General features: G+C 39.7%; 1 protein-coding gene across 1 annotated transcript in view; it reads right to left on the bottom strand.

Annotated features, from left to right (window-relative positions):
• Positions 1 to 20,834, bottom strand: part of LOC122795990 — a 570,744-nt gene that overhangs the window by 32,093 nt on the left and 517,817 nt on the right. The gene's annotated exons all lie outside the window — the stretch shown is intronic.

The raw sequence follows: 20,834 nt of genomic DNA on the forward strand, positions 1-20,834 counted from the left end.
AAATTTACAGTATTCTGCAGTTTGTAGACAGCTACAGTTTGCAAAGAGTCTGTTTACATTAATATAAGTACTTTCTTAATTCATAGATACCTTCACACACTGTTGTACAGTACAGTGAGACCTTTGTTACACATAATGTTTGCTATACAGGTTTGGTCTACAGATGACATTTTAAACTCAAAAAGTGCACAACATAGTAAATTAATTGCCTAATCTTACACAACTACTACACCAGTACAGTACACAATAGGTTTTCAAATTAATTTTCTAATCACACAGAAGTACACAATTGTATGAGTGTTTCATGGGTGGAATAATTGGCACCTGGTGCCAGTATCAGAGGAGGTAAAGGGCACAGAAGTAGGTAGTATGCAGGTACTACTGTAAGAGGCCCCCTGAGAGCACAGTAGTTATGACTTATTCATAAATAAAGAGGTGTTACAGTCAGAAAGAAAGCAAGGGACAAAGAGACAATGGACAGTGTAGTCTGTGTTTAACAGGACATGAGCCTCTGGACAGCATACAAACAAAGATATGTCCATAGGTGTAGAAAAGTGTCATAGAGAATACAGTAAAGATACAGATAGTTATGATCAGGTCACCAATCCAAGCTGAAATGTGTTTAAGAAATTGATTCAAAAACACATTAACCAATGTCTATGATCTATGACCCAATCATAATTTTTTGTAATACTTCATGGTGCCAGCTGCCTTGATGTACTACAAACTGCAAAAGTACAAAATTTGTTACTCTGCTATACAAAAGGCAGCAAAAAGCAAAATGCATATCAAATCAACCAACAGCTATAAAAGCTGTTATACATTTTGCTTTGCAACACTTTTCTGATGCATGACAAAATGAAGAATGTAATAGGTTTTAAAGCTGTCAAGTAGTTTCAGGTTTAGGTCAGTAGTGGTTGCCATCTGCGCAGCAATGTGAGTCGTATTAATAACAAGGTTCTTAGATATAAACCTAGCTTTAACAAACTTGTTACAAATAGGCTCACAAGTATGAGCCTTACTGATCCAAAGCTATTTTTATCAGTTTCAGACTGCAAGCAGCATGCCCATGTAGTACAATGAAAATACCAATGATGTAGGCTAATGTTGGGCAGTGACACACAGTGTGAATGAAAACAAAGGGGAAAGATTAGTATGATGAAGCAGAATCTCAGTGGGTTTGGTTACTAAATGGTCTATATGACAGGATTATTTGCACATGTCAAGCAACATGAGGACAGGTGGTAATGTTGTGGTACTACCAGTTATATGTGAAGCAATAACAACAACAGGAACACTGTGATATTGTCCTTCACTACCATTCCTGCCTGAGCTCACTTCTGAATACCCTCAGGGCTAAAAGCAAGGCAATTATTTCTTCATATTTATATGGTTTTCTCTCATGGTTCTGCTCCAAGTTCCACTAACTCTTGAGATATGAATCTATGAACCTATGTGACTCCCAGTGCCAGGGTTGTGGCATTTGTGGTTAGGGTCTATTCAGCCAACAGTAGGATCACTGGGTATCCTAGCTGATATCTACTTGTGCAGCATGCCATACAAAGTCTTTTTTCAGGCTGGAATGAGTGGGACTCACTGAAAAACATTGAAGATGAAAGCTTATCATGTGGCTCAGAACTTTTAGAATTTCTCTAGCTGGAAGTCCACATCTCTTTGACAGATCTGACAAAAGGGACTACAAAGCTTAGTGCTCTTTTCTACAGCAGGAAGAGCTTACTCTTTTATGAGTCCAAAATGGCCTCCACAGAGACCTTTCTGGTCTCTGATTCCAGGAAGGATTTTGGTAGCTTGAGAAAACTCCCTAGGTTTCTAAGGATGGGCACTAACAGGGTGAAAGACCTGTATAATTTGCATTGAGATGTAGCATGAATGAGGAAGTTATCCAAGTAAGAGTATAAATGGACACCTTTGGCTCACAAGAATGCACAGGGACCAGGCATATGTTGAAAAGAAGGGAAGTAAATTGGAAGTGCTGTTCTCCTGCTCTTAAGCTGAGGAACAGTCTGTGTCTCATTGAATCCAAATGTGTAGGTAACAGAGTGGTTAACAGGGCCACCTCGTACAACAGGAAAAGCAGGCAGTGGCATGTTGGCATCTGGATTTTCTTGGTGGTCAGAGACTATTTCAACCTGTTAATATCCATGATCAGCTTCCTATGGCTGTCCTTGGAAACTAGAAATAACTTTCAGTAAAACCCCCTCTTTTCCTGTGTAGCAGGGACAAGTTCATCTGAGCCATAATCCATTAGCTGTTTCACAATTTACAGAGACTGGGCTGTTTGATCTGTAGTGACTGGAAACATCTTTCTAAAGATGGCAGTGAAATAAACTCTATCCTGTAACCTTATGACACAGTAGTCCTTAATCACCTGTCCGATGTCAGCCTGAGGCAGTTGTCATGGACACAGACTGATCTGCCCAACAAAAGAAGCAAAGAGCTACAAGTGGGAGGATGTAAAGACAGGTTGCCTAGGAGTGGGTTCTGGTTTGCAGTCGACTGCCCCCTCTTTACCTTCATATCCTTCTTTATTTACATTGATGTTTTCTTTGCTCCCAGTAAAACAGCCATAACTTATATTGTGCTTGGGAATCAGGGGATAAAAAGTTGCTAGACTACTTGCATGGTCTTATCATTTTGTCCCCCATGTATTTAAAGAGATACAGGCATGCTTCAGAGGTAATCCATCCATCCATTCATCTACAACCCCTTTTCACATTTTTGCTCATGTGATCAGAATTTCACTTTAACAGTGGCAATCATCTAGAGCCAAAGTTCACACTACATCTGAGGTAATATCTGATCCTTAATGTCTTCTGGTAACTGCAGCAAGAGCCAGTCATTTTTGCAAGGCACAGTCTCAAAGGTTACAGCTCTTCTGCAGGTGTCCACTGCAATACAACCATGTTTTATTGCAGATTTATCAACTCTGACAGCTGTCAGCATAAGATTTGTTACCTTCTCAGGCTGCAACATACTCCTCTTCAAATTTCTCTAGCTAAACACCAAAGAAAAAGGCATTGAAGGTATCAGCACCTTGGTCTCGGGTGTCAGGCATACCATTTCCAAAGCAAGCATGCTAAAAGATAATCCTGATCTGTAAAATGTATCAGACAGGGTTTCTGGGATATCAGCAATCAGAACAGTCAGACTAGCTTATTAGTCACACAACTCAGGTAAATCCAACACAATCCAGGGAGTGCTTGTCTCTTTCCTAGGTACTTGGAAGCGTTGTCCAGCCCATGTGTCAATATTGCCTCCTACGAAACTTGACTACCTCCCCAGGGGTCATGAGAGGAGTGAATTAAATTATTGATGCACTCTGGGCTGGGTGCGCACAAGGTTGTTTACCACCAGGACTGGGTATTGCTGAATTAGAACAGCATCATGCTCTTTGCTTGATGGTTGTTTACTGCTTTGTTGCTAGTCAGTGGTAGAGGGCTCATCCAGTTGGCATTTGCCCTGTAACAAGGTCTCTAACTTTTTCTTGTTAGGACAGACTCTGAGATTCCAAACTGCAATGACTGGCTAGTATCGTTTTGTAAAAGGTATGCAGTGTTTTTAGGAAGTCACTTGGTGTCATTCCCTCAAATAAAAAGATACTGAGTAGAACCTTATCTCCTGCATTCACATATACTAGAATGCTTTTCTGGGAACGTTACGGACCTCAGATAATTTATCAAAGGAATTCTGGTTTAAATTCAGTCTAATTCAGCAACAGTCACCATTTAAAATTTGTTCAGGATCAAATATACAGAAAAAAACTGTGAATTTACTGTGCTTTAAATGCTGCATTGTGCAGACCAGATGGCTACAGGGCTGCAGTGATGACTTTGTCAAGGAAGAAAAAACGAAGAATGGAATAAGTGTATCCATCATATATAACGTGTCTGTCTGCTATCAGCAAAAATATTTGTTATTTGTCTGACAAAGCTCTGTAGGTCGGTCTGCAAACAAGGATGCTGCCTTCAACAAAACCACTTGCTTAAGTAAGGAATATTACTGCATCAGGGACTGGTATGATGAACATTAGATGTACAGAGTCCGTGTTACTTTGTGATGCATCACTTGTACAGTCTGCTGCCTTATACTTCTCTATCTCTCTCTCACCTTCCCACTCTCTTAGAATTATGATGCACTGCTTTTCCAATGCAAATCAATACTCTGATGTACTACTCTTCCAGTGCAAATCGACATTCTGACACGTTTGTTATACATTTATTTGTTAATGGCATCAGTGGCCTGACCCAAAAATGACCTTTATCAGACATGGACTAGAAAGGTAAAAAGAAAATCATAGCATATGCAGCAAAACCAGTATTATAAAAATATTAAAGTGACAACTACGTACGCAGAAGATCATGTGACATGATATTTAGAAGAATAAATAAAAATAAAGTGCAGGCTTACTTAAATACACCTTAAAAATCTACACATGAACATACTTTAAAACAAAAATCATGACGGAAATGTTACATATAAATATCTTTTAGCTGGGCATACCAGGTCAAATATTACCTCTGAAGCATTATCACACAAAGATTGCATTTACCTGCTAAACGGCAGCTTCACTGTAAGTAAATTAACATGGTGTTTAATTTTTGTTTTATTAAGTTGCCGATCTTTATTCAGTTATTACACAGTTCCATTCTGGGTGCCACTGATCTAGTTCGTATAGACCTTGTTGGATGGATAAATGCTTATTAGCACACATCTTCTACTGGAAAAGTCTATTTCTGTCATATCATCTGTTACATATTATTACTCAGGAGTCTGTTCCCCACATCTCACCTTGAAAGGATCCTCAGAGCAGAAGAATTTGCCCAGCCACCAAAATGTACAAAAAAGTCACAGACAACATGCAATTTACCTCAAGTACATGAATTGTCTGTGTGCCCATTAAACCAAACATGGCACCCATCCTCCTGCTTGTGAATCCAAAGTACATGCTCATCAAAACAAATCATCATCATCCTCATCAAGCCCCTTTCCCCATTTTTCTATATGGGGTTAGGGTGTCACGTCAGTTGTCGCCATCTCTCTCTCAATTCAGTACCACTCTTCTTAGACATTCATACCTGACTGCTGCTGGTCTTCTTTCTCACAATACGTCCATCTCTTTACTGAGTGATCCTGTTTCCTCTTGCTTTCTTATTGTATGTTCAAAATCATCTTTACCATATTGCCTTCTACTTTCCTGTCCATGTGCCTGAACCATTGTAATCAGTTCTCTTTAACCTCCTCTGGAACTGGAGCTACTCAGGCTTCCACTGTGATGTCCTCATTTATTTGTCTGCCCCTCAGTGTGCATCCTACTTCCCATCTCAGGCACTGCATCTCCCATCACCTCTAACTTCCTCAACTGCTCTGCCTTCACTGACCAGTTTTCTGTACCATAAAGTAGTATTGGTCACACATGGTTTTATAAACCTTACTCTTCAGCTTCTTTGGTATTCTTCTGTCATACACTTCCCCAGGCACTGCAGCTTCTCTGATTCTAGCCTTGACTTTGTCATTCAGCCTTCAGTTCTCTTCAACAACCCTTCCCAGATACCTGAAGCTATTAACCTGTTTCACTATTTTTCCTTCTATCTCAGTTTTCAGCGCCATCTGACTTTCCCATTATCAATACTCAGTTGCATCCCAATGCCTTCAATTGTGCATTCCATTTCTCTGTCACTTGCTGAAATTCTTGTTCATAGTCTGCTTGTAATTCCACTGACATCCCCACTTTGGGCCAGTAATGAAGGAGCCTGAATCCTCAATACTGACACTGCAGAGGGACATTCACTTACAATAGAAATGGATACACTCAGTATTTCCATATGCAGACCACTCTGCATCAAGTACAATTTCTCTTAACAGCACACGGGCAAACCACTCAGCCCAGGGACTGGGTTTCTCTCTCTGTCTCTCTCGCCAGTTCCCCAGTAAGGGTCCCCACTGGCACAGCTGCAGAGTTAAGTACTCAGCTGAGTGTCCAAGCCAAGTCCTCCACTACTCTTTCTGTGAAACCAACGCTTTCTGTCCCTGATCCAAGTAGCTGACACGCACGCACGCACACACACACACACACACACACACACACACACACACACACACACACACACACACACACACACACACACACACATACACGCCTGGGAAAGGCTTACACAGATTTACTAGCTATGCTCCCTTCTGGCCAGACTATAAAGCAGTTTTCCCTGCCACCACACACTACAAAGTCAGCTACCTAAGGCTCCTGCAAGCTCTTGCAAGGGTACCCAATTATACTGAGTGAAATTAATATTAATACAAATGGCAGTGTTGACCAAACAGGCTTCAGGAGTGGCCACAGTGTCACCAAAATATATAAATACTCTCAAAGGTGAAAATATTCTCTAAAGGACCAGCCACAATGAAAAGTTTTAATATATTTAATAATAAATAATAAAAGAACATGAAAATACTATCTATCTATTTACAATAAACACCAGCATTTCAATCACAGGAAATATTAAAATAACACAGATAAATATATTCACACAGTTACAGAAAAACAGTACTTAACTAACCTCACTATATTTTCCTAATTGATTTAGAGAATTACTATACCTGGTCACTTACTAGAGCAAGGCAAGATAAAGTAAGTGAGGGATTCTTCTATGTCAGGTTTTAAGAAACAAACTGCTGTAGAGATTTCAATCTCCTCTAATATCAAAAGAATACTTCTGTACAGAATGACATCATATACATCTGGTCATCTAACTTCTGGTCCCTGTGCAACCCTCATATTGCTAAAAGGTGTCAGGATTTATCACATAGGTGTCCATAATACAAACACACAGAGTCTTGTTATGATCTGCTAAAGCTCCTGGAAGTCATAAAACAATTTCAAACCTCCACTCTTTCAGAACAGCAATTAGTTCACCCCAATGACAATACAGGAAGCTTCCTAGTATAGACTTTTTTCTCTGGCTGCATTCAAAACTGTTAGATAACATCTTTATGGCTTAGGAACAGTAATTTAATTTCTTCTTATTTTCAAATTTGCTGCAGCTGGACTGTGATTAACCTCTTCTCCTCCAGTATCCTCTGTTACAACATATACATTTAATTCAGTTACAATAATACATGTATATACCTTTTCTGTCCAGTAGGACACACTGTTGGTACATTTTTAACACAAGCATCTCTATAAATCAGCTTGATATTCAAATAACATATAATTCTTTACTAAATTCCAGCTAGCTGTGCTGGCATATACTACACATCCGCTGTCCTACCTCTCCTGGCATAGCTGGCAACAGCTCACATCATCACATCCACATTGTCTGTAGCTTTGTAGATCTGTCCTCTCTGACCAGTGTTTTTCTAATGTAGCTTATCCACAGTATGAACAGCAGTGGACTCAGAGATGAACTAAGATTTGCAGCCACTCCCACTGGGAACTCCTCTGCGAGTCCGAAATCTGTTTAAACTTTTATCCTTTGGATCCTTATACATAGCCATAGCCCACACTAATTCTACCAGTGTTTATGTAACTTTCAACCACTGAAGGACTGCCCAGATCACCTTTCTTAGTACCTTACCATATGCTTTCTTCAACTCTAGGAATGCCCAGCTGGACTCTTTCTTCATCTCTAGTTTATTTTCTACTACCTTTCTAACTACAAACATTGAGTCAGTTGTGAATGAATGGTGCTGGTGAGATTGCCATATTATGGTAATGAAGGGATCTGCTATATTATGATAATGAGGGGATCTGGTAATGTGCATTTTTCCATTGGCAGAAGCTCACCAGTATCACAGGACAGGATAGTGTATGGTAGCAGGTTGGCCTACAATGCAGGAAACATCACTGTTACTTCCTTCTGTGCATTGTCAGTGTTTTTTTTTTCCTGGTGCCAGTATTTTCCTCTGCACTATATGTTGACCAACATACTGATAGGGGAGGATGATCATTTTACTGACACGTGCAGCACCACCATACAGTCTGCCATACTTGCGCCTTAACGCAGCACCACTGGAACAAGATGGAACTGCACAGGTGCTTTCCTTGTGAACAGACCAACACTGAGAGTGGGCTCCTTATCTTACTGGAAAAATTATGTACAATAGAGCAGAATCACAAAGGCAGACTCGTATAACCTTGCTCCATTGCTCAACAGTATGTATGAATCAGAAATGGTTTGTATACCTTTCTATGATATACAAAGCCCTGTACAGTGGAGTTAGGGTTTTACAAATAGTGTTCAACAAGTCAGACTGGGATACTAACTCAAAAATGCGACCAGTTTTAAATGGTGGTGATATACAGTCTGCCATTTTTCTTTCTATGTTTTATAATTTTTGCAGAAAGAACATGAAGACTGTACATTAATTCTACAAATCTACTTGGCAAACTGAGATTTTACACATGCATACACTTCAAAACAATTGCTATGATAATCTGTAATTTGACTTAACAAGAAGAACTGTGTTCCTGCATTTAGAAAAAAAGGCGGACATCATCTTAATATCTGATAGCATTTAGATAAAAAAAACAGAGGGAGTAAGCCATTTTGGACTTTTTTTACTTTTCATTATGCCCCTGTAATGTCACTACTCAATATGCAGAATATTGTTGAACAGCTTTGATTTTACTTATTTATTGATTTATTTTTTGTTAACCAGGTAAGTAGACTGGTCCAGAGACCCTTTTTAGCCACAAATCTCATGTCAGGCAATATACACAAAGGCAGAGCAGTACAAATAAAAGCAGTATAAGGTAAGATTCATTTTCACAAAAGTACATGGAATATTAAAGAAAATATTTACATTTCACGTGGATAAAACAGTCCTTACTATATGAAATTTTACACATTACACTAAAAAAACTCTACAAAAATGTAAGCTTTATACAACTATGTTAATTCTGATGCAATAACATACTAGTTAAATATTATCTTTGTGATGGACCAGCTGAGTAACAAAGTATTCAAAGTATAAACGTGGCAATGAGACAGGTATCTGCTATTATTACCCACTATTATGAAAGCAATAAAAGGCAGATATATATATATATATATATATATATATATATATATATATATATATATATGTGTGTGTGTGTGTACATAGACATATAGAGTATATAGCTATAGATATGCATTTATAATACAGAGAATTATATAGTTGAGGAGAACCTTCACAAAACGTTTTTTCCCTAATTTATACATGTTGATGTTAGCTGTTTCCAGTGTGAGAGACCTTTGTGTACTACATTTCAGAATATTGGAAATTTAATGGCTAAATAATGTGTAGTTTGGCAGCATTCACTCTGTAGAAGGTTAATGGAAACCATGTAGAGAAGAAACAATGAATGTGCAGGAATGGGGCATCAGTTTGCCTTACAACGAGTAGTGCAATGGTATTTCTAAAGCAAGATGACAGTAATGTAAAACCACAACCATCATTAGCTGTAATTTGGCTGCAGTTTGAATTTAAAACAATAATAGGGAGTCCATACTGTAGTTCTGCTATTGGGACATTAACTGCTAGGACCTTTCTTGCATTTACAGTAAGCAGGTTTGACAAGTAGCAAACCTTCATCTGTTCTAGTACTTTATCAAATGTAGGTTCTATGTAAGAGATAGAAAGAGGACAGCCAAAGCCCTAAATATTTCTCAGATGGACACATTTTACTGGAGTGTTTGTAGGGATATAAGATGACACAGTTACAATAGTTTAACTTTTACTGTGCACCGACCAGTACACATGCTGTGCTGGAAGTATCTGGATGTGCTGAGTGAAAGAAAGTCTATACTTAAGGTCTAGATGGATTTGGGACAAACTGACTTTTGTCACACTGGTTAAAAACTAGTATCTACAATATCTACATCCACAATATTTGCAATCAGTTTCATGAAAGTGACACATTGGTACAGGCCACACACACACACACACACACACACACACACACACACACACACACACACACACACACACACACACACACACACTCACACACACATTAAGCAGATAGAAATCCCTGCTTTACTCATTTTATTTTGCAAAAAAAAAAAAAAAACAACTAGTGTTGTTCTGTACTGTGTGTTTATAGCTGACGTACTATGATGCAGGCAGTGGTACTAATCTAGCCCAGTTCTGATTTGCTGATGGCTTCAGCAAATAAGTGATATTTGAAAACGTTCATTGTACTTAAGAAAATATATGCCGCGGTGGTACGGTGGTAGCGTTGTTACCTCACAGCAAGAGGTTCTCCCGTTCAGTTCTCGGCTGGGCTTGGGAGTGCCTTCTGTGTGGAGTCTGCATGTCCTCCCTGCAGTTGGGTAGCGTTCGAAAGACATGCGTACGTAAATGAGAGTGCCTTTGTTGAAGGTTGGGCATCGAGCTGGCACCTCCACGTTTCGTAAAAATCTACTGTCAATCATTAGCGGACTGGAATTCCGCTGTGGCGACACCTTACCAGGAAAAGCCAAAAGACAAACAACAACATTGTACTTAAGAAAATGTAGTATGAATGGAAAGTGTGATGCTTTCATTTCTGCACTGGTTTTAACATATGTCTAAAACATTAAAGTCAATATAATTTTTTTAGTTAGAAACATTTTTTTCTAATGAAGATGGCACAGTCAGAACAGGTAACATCCAAACCTTGATTAACATTCTTGACTCACAAAAGATATGGTGCGCTGGATTGTTTAATGTTCTTGGTAAGAAAAAGACACATGCATCAAACTGAATGCAGACTATACAACTGTTTTTAAGCATTTGATTATCTCCTGCTGCTATACTTAAGCAATCTGTAGCTCATGTGAGGACACCATATTTTAACATCATATTGATGATTAGCTGTTAATAATGCCCTTGCTTTATTACATCACACACTAAAGAAGGAAGCACAGAGTGTAAGAGCCACCTTTCATTGAGATTCAGACGACTGTAACCATTCTGCCAAATATCATTAGAATGCATATTACAGTTACAGTAATTCTGAGTCTATGGAATTTTGGGGGTAAGGCAGGTTCTCCTTATTCAAAGTTCTGTAAGCTCAGAGTTAGTATACACACAGTAGTGAGAGTATGGAGATGTAAACCCCCTCCCCAAACAGACTGCAGGTGGGCCTGCCCCAGTACAGGTATTCTTCCTTGCCCCCCCCCCCCCAAGTCAAGAGAGACCACATATCAACATTGTGGAACAGCTACTGTATAGCACAATACTTTGTCACTCAACCAGTAAACATGGATCTCTGTAAAAAAAAAAAAAAACTTACACACATGGGGAGATGAGGCCAAGCAGGCACATGATGTGGATTCTCTAACTGAGTGCTCTTGCCCTGCACAAATTTACTTTATTGTGGATTATGAGGTTGAATATATAGTTTCTGTTGCAGTTCCTGTGTGTGGATTATTATGGGTACCTACACATAGTGGTACCAGGTTTATAGATGCAGCATTGACTGAGAATTTCACTTGGATTGTTCAAACACAGGTCCAGTCAATTGTGTGTAGACTCTCTGTGGTTCAACATGTGGGCAAGCAATGTGGGCCTGTACAGTGATGGCAGCTGCAGCAGATGAAGTTTCGGATGACATTACCCCTATAAAACAGTCACTAGAAACTCTGATTACACTGAAGAGGAGGACAGCAGCGGGTATTTCCTCTAGAGTTCTAGTTGAATCTAAAACAGAATCTGCTGTTAAAAATGGTTAATTAGCAGTGCATATAAAACATTGCATAATAACTATAGGAATCAATTAGAGATGGTTAGAAAGAACTGAGAACAGAGAATGGATAAACAATTCACAAGGAAAAATAGGAGACATATGCACGGCTCTCAAGCAAGGACCTCAAGCATGCAACAAAGTATGGAAGATTTAGGATATTTGCTTAGATGCATTTGCTTAGAAGCATTTGCCTACATATTTTATATCACAAGCAGACTCCAAAGATTTTTTTTCTCAGGTAGATTCAAATGGTTGGAGGACTGACGGGGAAGAAAGAGGTAACTAGGAAAATATGTTTTGGGACTGTAATGAGTTGGCAGATTTCAAAAAATCGCTACAGGGTACCCTGTCCAAAATATTGTGCACACAAATCAAAATAACTAAGGAAATTATTTTTTTGAGGTGGGACACAAGATTTCAATTACCTAAATATAGTAAGGACCTGCTAAGATGGCTGCCAAAAAAGCAATTACTAGAAAATGGAAATCAAAGTTAAACCAACTGTATTTGAAGTACTGGCTACTGTAGCAGAGATAAAAGAACTGGAAGTGGGATCTTATAAAAGGGTAGGAGCAAATTACATAGAAAAAAATGGAAATTGTGGGAAAAACACATGCAGAATAATGTTTTGGAGGAGAGTGATGTTTAAGGGAAGGCAAGAATAGAGCAATTTATATAATGTTGGATTGATAGTTTTACAAAAATATTATTTATAATGTTTGCAACTAGGAGGCTATCTATGTCAAGCAAAGTTCTTCATTAGCACTCTTCAAGAAAAATCTTGATGAGTGGATGGGAAATAGGAAATACACCCCGGGGATCACTTCTGTGTCTATGCTCAAAAAAGGCACAGGAAAATAACTTTCTTGGGTGGCGTAAGCCAGGAAACCTTGTTGGCTAGGCTTACGTAGGCCCTTGGTACCTATGAACCTATGAATATGCTAACATGGTTTGTTTTCTTTCACATAAATATATATTTGCCTTTGTCTTAAGTGATAATTCAATAAAGGTGTTAAACATCAGTGAACATTACTGCCTTTATATACTTAGAACCGTGCTATAATAAGAGGCTTTGCATTAGAATGCTTTTTTGAAGGCTATTAAGTCTGGAACCCAAACTTCTGTGATCACTATTTAGTGAAGGCAATCCTCATTGATTTCCCATCAAAACCACAAACTTTAATAGGAATGTAACTGTGCCCATCAAATGATCCACTGCAATCAAATAAATAAATACATAACTTTCACACAGGAATTTATTTTCTGAGCTCATTATTATCAGAATACAAATACAACACAATCCACTCCCAACCCCCAAAAGCTGTTCAGCATCTTAGTTCAAAAAATGAAGGAGAAAGTTACTTAATACTAGAAGATATAAGACCAAAATCAGGGATAGATTTTTTTTATATACTGAGAAAGTTGCTAAAAGAATGGGCTTTACATAAACATACTTCTTCTAGAAAGCTGTTTAGACTGAAACTCAAATGTCTGTTTCTATTTAGTGAATGCAATGCATACTGATGTGCCAGAATACCACACAATTCATAAAAAATCAAATCACATTAAAATGAAAATCAGGTACAGTTTAGAGCTTGCCCCCCCCCCAACCAACCACAGACATAATATATATATATATGTTTTTTTGTTGTTGTTTGTCTTTCGGCTTTTCCTGGTTAGGGGTTGCCACTGTGGAACTCCGGTCCACTAATGATTGGCAGTAGATTTTCACAAATGCCGAGGTGCCAGCTCGACGTTCAACCTTCAACAAAGCCACGCCCATTTACGCATGTCTTTCGAACGCCCACTCAACCGTGGGGAGGACATGCAGACTCCACACAGAAGGCACTCCCCGCACTCCAACCGAGAATCGAATGGTAGAACCTCTTGCTGTGAGGCAACAATGTTACCGCTGCACCACCGCGGATATATATATATATATATATATATATATATATATATATATATATATATATATATATATGGGTCTACCTTGTTTAGTTGAATCTCATTTCACTGAATATCATTTCACACAGACCACATCGCTGAAAACACAAACTATGGAAAACTCATTTCACTGAATCTCATTTCACTGAACTGCAGTTAGTATAAATGGCACTGTGTAGAGTACTGTAAGGCAAGCAAAAGGTATATACCCTTTTCTCCACTGTAGTGCGAACCTAGAGTTAGCATACATAGTTAGGGGGATGTGGGGAGCACAGCCCCCCACATTGGGGGGGTGTGGGGGGCATAGACCCCACCTTGTTTGTTTTATACTGTATTTTACCAAAAACTTCAAAACAATACATTTTAAACAACAGACATGCACAATTGCAACATCAATGACTGCCTCTCTCCAGAAGACAATATGTACTCAAACTGAGGGTGGGGGGCTACACCCCCCCCCCAAACTATATATACTAACTCCAGGATCGCACTACAGTGAGGAAAAGGGCATAAACCTTTTACTTGCCTTACAATACTCTAAACAGTGCCATATATACTAACTGCAGTTCAGTGTAATGAGATTCAGTGAAATGAGTTTTCAGTAATTTGAGTTTTCAGCGAAGTGGTCGGGGTGAAATGAAATTCAGTGAAATGAGTTTCAACGAAACAATGTAGACCCATCTATAGATATATATATATATATATATATATATATATATATATATAGATTTACTATCAAAAATTCAAAGTGAACTCGGTCGACTCACATATGGTCGACCGAAAGAATTCGAAACTCACATTGTTGAACACTGAGATTGCCGAATCACAAACCAAATTTGACATACGGACGGGTTTAAACATGGGTCGAGATACGGGTGAGGTTTGTAGTTTGGCAATATCGGCATTCAACATTGCCGAGTTCGACATTCCAATTCTCGACGTATGGGTTCCATACACTAGATCGAATTTTCACTAATTCGAAATATTGCATGGAACTTAATTGAAAGTGCACTTATGTGAAGTTCAGTACAAGGAACGGGTGTTGTACTGAACTTCCGTGCAGTACTGACGGACCTTAGGGTTAGGGCACAGGTCACAGGGTTAGGGCACAGGCCCTATGGGCTATCCCCTTACCATGACCCATGCCCTAACCCTAAGGTCCGTGATGACTGCAGCGCAGTGAAAGACATAGCAATGTCCTCCACTATGGTGTGATAGTCATAAGGTCATAAGGTTAGCACATGAGTTAGGGTAAGGGGATAGGCTTTACTAACTATCCCCTTACCCTAACCTGTGCCGTAACCCAAAGGTCCGTGACTATCGCACCATAGTGGAGGACAAAGCTTGTTTTTTATGTCCTCCACTGTGCTGCGGTGTTTTCGGTGAAGTGCACGTACGCAAAAGTTCACTTTCATTAAAGTGAACTTTCGCAGAAGTGAGGCTTCCTATTACAAGTTCGAAGTAGTGAACTTTCATTTTTGTAATAGGAATCCATATATATATATATATATATATATATATATATATATATATATATATATACATATACACACACACACACACACACACACACACACACACACACACACACACACACACACACACACACACACACACACACATATTTATTTATTATTTATCTATTTGTTTGTTTGTCTTTTGTAAACCGGATTAGTCCAACTGGGCTGGTGGGCCATATTCAGTGGAGACCCGAGGAGAAAAGCTCCACACAAACAAAAAAATAACAATAACAAACTTACATTACAAGTAATGTGAATATGAATACATCATACCTCTCAATCTCTTAGTGCAAGAAATCTGAACAAAGCCTGACATAATGGGGAGGAGGCCCAAAAATAGGGATGCATTTTAAAGTTTGCACTTATAAACTTAGAAAGTTGTTAGAATACCAAGATATGTGTTAGTATGCATTTTCTGAAGGATATGAAGTCTGAAACTGAAATGCATGTCCTTATTTAGTGCCTTTCATTTTTAGATCTTCCCACGGATTTGTCAAAAAAAAGAACACAGTTTTTATGAGGAACAGACCACAAATATGACGCAAAAATCTGGACATTCTGGGAAAATCTCTACAGTTGAGAAGTATGGAATACATGACTACATACATTCATGCCATACTGGAAATTAACAAAGGATACAGACTGAGCAAAAAGAATAGCTAAAAAATACTAGAGGCAGAAACATGGAGTACAAATGTGGTTTATAATATGGCATCAGAAAGAAATAGCCCCAAAAACATCTTTAATGACTAAACCAAGTTGGCAGAGAGGAAGAAGAAGTATTAAACAGAAGAGATGAAGTAAAGGAGTGGGGAGAAATGTTTAGGAGAGTGAAGACATGGAAATAAAACAGTGAGAAGAGCGGGGTGGGAAGTATAACAGCTAAGGAAGAGAAAATATGAGACTGAAGTACAGTACTGCTCAGTGGCATAGCTAAGGTACCACAGTACTAGTTAATTATAAAGTTATATTAAAGTAAGGAGAGGAGAATTGTTATTGTCTAACAACTGGGGGAGTATATGTTAGGTAAGGAGGTGACAGGTGCAGGAGGAGGAGCTAGCAAGTTAGTTTTTCAGTTCTCTTTTGAAATGGAATGAAGACTGGATAGAATGAATATTAGTTGGGAGTCTGTTCCAAGATTGAGATATAGAGCATTTATAAAGTAATCTGTCTATTGTTTTGTTAGGGCTGCAGGTGTCAAGTAGTTGTTAGTCAGTGTTATGGAGAGATTGTGAAGGTTTGTATAGGGATAGGAGAGTGGACAGGGAGGAACAGTCAGCAGGTTTATAAAGTAGAGAATGTGTCACCTGTAGCTGAGACAGTTGGAGTAGTTGAGGGAATTCAAGCCACTGTAATTGTTTAAGGGAAAGGCAGTGATGGCATTTGTAAGGCAAGTTATAGGCAAATCTGGCTATCTATTTATAAGTTTGTTCAAGTCTGGTTAAAAGATATGTTTGGAGGTAGATAAATATGGGGGAAGTGTAGAGTAGGCAAGGGAGGAGGTAGGCTTCAGCAAGTAAAGTCCGTGAGATAATGGATAAGAATGTTTTGTTTCTATACAGTAAACCAAGTTTTTGATTGACCTTTTTGATGGATTGTTGGATATGATGGTCAAATTTCAGTTGATCGTCAACTGTAATTCCTAGGAGTTTGGTATGGGAGTCAGCAGGAATGATGGTGTTGTACAGGGAAGAGAGACTGAAGGAAGTTTTAAAGTTGGTCATAGTTTTTGGAAGGAAAAGAAGAAACTTAGTTTTCCTTGGGTTAAGGATGAGTTGTTTATTGATTAGCCAGTGTTCAATGGTGTTGAAAGAAGCCTGCGTGAGGGAGTGAAGGTCAGTAGGGTTGTCAGAGAGGGTAATAAGAGTACAATTATTGGTGTACTGGATCAGAGATGAGGTGCAGCAGGCGGACTATAGATTGTTAGTAAAAATATTAAAGAAAAGGGGGCCTAGAATGGATCATTGAGGGACACCTGTTTGGACAGGCAAGAAAGGTGAGCAGAAGGTCTGCTATCTAATAGATTGCAGTCTGTTGTTAAGATAACTAGAGACCCAGAGAGTAGTGGATGTGGACAGGCTAACTTCAGTTAGTTTAGTAAGAAGCTTAGGGTGGGAGACATTGTTGAATGCTTTGCAGAGGTCAAGGAATAGACATGACACCAGTTTACTGTTATGTCTTAGCTCTGATATTGTCTGGGTGAAGGATAGATGTGCTGGGATGTGCTGTGATGGGGCTTAAATCCATGTTGAGAGGGGGTGAGGAGGTTTTCCTGTAGTAGATATTTAAGACGTTGTGTGTGAATGGCATTTCTCTAGAATTTTTGAGAGAGGGGAGAGGATGGCTATAGGTCGGAAATGGGACGGGTCGGTGGAGTTACCTCTTTTGTGAAGTGGGATTGTACAGAAGGATTTCCATATTTCAGGGACTAAGGACTCTTTGACAGCATGGTTGATAAGGATAGATACGGGATATGCTATAGAATTGGCTGCAAGCTTGAGAAAATGGGGGGGTAGGTTGTCAAAGGAAGGAGAGCATGGTTTAAGTTTCTGCAAAAGAGATTTTATGTAGGCAGTGGAAACAGGTTTCAGGGAAAAGGCTGAATGGAGGCAGGTGGTAGAGGGGTGGGGGCTGGGACTGGTTATTGTTGGGAGAGTTAGTTTATGGATAGAGTCTATCAAGTAACTGTTTTGTAGGGTGGCGGTTTCAACAGGTGTTTTTTTGTGGTAGGGGTTGGGGGTAGAAGGTTTCCTTGGATGGAGAATATTGTTCATGGTGTTTGAAAATTTTTATTGCGTTTGAAGTGCGGGTAGATTGAGCTTCTTGACAGAATTTTTTCTCATCACTGACAATACATTTTTAGTAAGGTTTCTTAGTAATTTTGATTTAAGGAGGGGAGAAGAAGATTTTTTGACTTAATCCACTACTTCCAGGTAGAGTCTCTTAGTTTCATAGTGGAAAGGGTATCTTTAGAGAGCCACAGTGCAGGATTAGATTTCATTCTAATTTTCCTGATGGGTACTAGGGTGTTTAGTATGTTTAGGAAAATATTGTTAAACTCAAGAACAGCATCATTTAGAGGAAGGTTATACAGGTCGGACCAAATGACAAGGGAAGTTGGTTGTTGAAAGTTTCTGCATGGAAGTTGGACAGACTGTGACAGTCTTTAAAAAGGTGGGTTTCTGATGTTTGAGAAGGTAGTTTTAGTACTGAGATAGGGAGATGATCAGTTAAGGAGTTTGGTAAAGTGGTGGGATTCTAGCACTGATTAGGGCTGGAAGTTAAGATCCAATCAAGAATGGAGCTGGAGTTTTTATTGATGTTGGTGGGAGTAGACATAAGTTGACTGAAACCAAAAAGGTAATTGCTAAGGTTAGAAGAGTGGGGAGAGTTTATTCCAATCAGTATTGACATCACCTAGTATCTGTACCCAAAGGTGAGAGAGTGGTGATTGGAGCAGATTTCAATGGGCATGTTGGTGAAGGGAACAGAGGGGATGAGGAAGTGCTGGGTAGGTATGGTGTTAAGCAAAGGAATGCAGAAGGTCAGATGGTAGTGGATTTTGTGAAAAGGATGGACATGGCTGTGGTGAATACGTATATTAACAAGAGGGAGGAGCATAGGGTGACATACAAGAGTGGAGGGAGATGCACACAGATGGATTATATCTTATGTAGAAAGGCCAGCCTGAAGGAGATTGGAGACTGTAAAGTGGTGGCAGGGGAAAAGTGTATTTAGGCAGCATAGGATGGTGGTTTGTAGGATGACACTGGTGATCAAGAAGAGGAGGAGGAGTGTGAGGGCAGCACCAAGGATCAAATGGTGGAAACTGAAAAAGGGTAATTGTGAGGTGGAGTTCAGGGAAGAGTCAAGACAGGCACTGGGTGGCAGTGAAGAGTTACCAGATAGCTGGGTAACTACAGCAGAGCTAGTAAGGGAGATGGCTAGAAAGGTGCTTGGTGTGACATCTGGAAAGAGGAAGGAGGACAAGGAGACCTGGGGGTGAGATGAAGAAGTACAAGACAGTATACAGAGAAAGAGGTTGGTGAAGAAGAAGTGGGACTGTCGGAGAGATGAAGAAAGTGACAGGAGTATAAGGAGATGAGATGCATAGCAAAGAGAGAGGTGGCAAAGGCTAAGGATAAGGCATATGGAGAGTTGTATGAAAGACTGGACACTAAGGAGGGAGAAAATTACCTGTACTGATAGGTTAGACAGAGAGACTGAGCTAGTAAAGATGTGCAGCAGGTTAGGGTGATAAAGGATAATGAAGGAAACTTACTCATAAGCAAAGAGAGTGTGTTGAGCAGATAGAAAGAGTACTTTGAGGGGCTGATGAATGAAGAGAATGAGAGGGAGAGAAGGTTGGATGATGTGCGGATAGTGAATCATGAAGTGCAGTGGATTAGCAAGGAGGAAGTAAGGATAGCTATGAAGAGGATGAAGAATGGAAAGGCTGTCGGTCCAGATGACATACCTGTGGAAGCATGGAGGTGTTTAGGTGAAATAGCAGTGGAGTTTTTAACTAGATTGTTTAATGAAATCTTGGAAAGTGAGAGGATGCCTTAGGAATGGAGAAAAAGTGATTTGGTACAGATTTTTAAGAATAAGGGTGATGTGCAGAGCTGTAGTAACTACAGAGGGATTAAACTGATCAGTCACAGCATGAAGTTATGGGAAAGAGTAGTGGAAGCTAGGTTAAGAAGGGAGGTGATGATTAGTGATCAGCAATATGGTTTCATGCCAAGAAAGAGCACTACAGATGTGATGTTTGCTCTGAGAGAGTGTTGATGGAGAAGTACAGAGAAGATCAGAAGGAGTTGCATTGTGTCTTTGTGGACGTAGAGAAAGCATATGACAGGGTGCCTAGAGTGGAGTTGTGGTATTGTATGAGGAAGTCGGGAGTATCAGAGAAGTATGTAAGAGTGGCACAGGATATGTACGAGGGTAGTGTGACAGCGGTGAGGTCTGCGGTGGGAGTGACGGATGCGTTTAAGGTGGAGGTGGGATTACATCAAGGATCAGCTTTGAGCCCCTTCTTATTTGCAATGGTGATGGACAGGTTGACAGATGAGATCAGACAGGAGTCCCTGTGGACTATGATATTTGCAGATGACATTGTGATCTGTAGTGAGAGTAGGGAACAGGTGGAGAAGACCCTGGAGAGGTGGAGATATGCTCTATCGAGAAGTGGAATGAAGGTCAGCAGGGCTAAGACAGAATATATGTGTGTGAATGAGGGGGAGGATAGAGGAATGGTGAGGTGGCAGGGAGTAAAAGTGGCGAAGGTGGTTGAGTTTAAATACTTGGGATTAAAAGTTCAGAGTAATGGTGAGTGTGAAAGAGAGGTGAAGAAGGGAGTAGAGGCAGGATGGAGTGGGTGGAGAAGAGTGTCAGGAGTGATTTGTGACAGATGAGTACCAGTAAGAGTGAAAGGGAACGTCTACAGGAAGGTAGTGAGACCAGCTATGTTACATGGGTTGGAGACAGTGGCATTGACAAAAAGGCAGGAGTCAGAGCTGGACGTGGCAGAGTTAAAGATGTTAAGATTTGCACTGGGTGTGACGAGGGTGGACTAGGATTAGGAATAAGTATATTAGAGGGTCAGCCCAGGTTGGAAGGTTTGGAGACAAAGC

The sequence above is a fragment of the Protopterus annectens genome, chromosome 2.part2, assembly GCF_019279795.1.
Source record: "Protopterus annectens isolate FY-2018-M chromosome 2.part2, PAN1.0, whole genome shotgun sequence".
Classification (NCBI taxonomy): Eukaryota; Metazoa; Chordata; order Ceratodontiformes; family Protopteridae; genus Protopterus; species Protopterus annectens.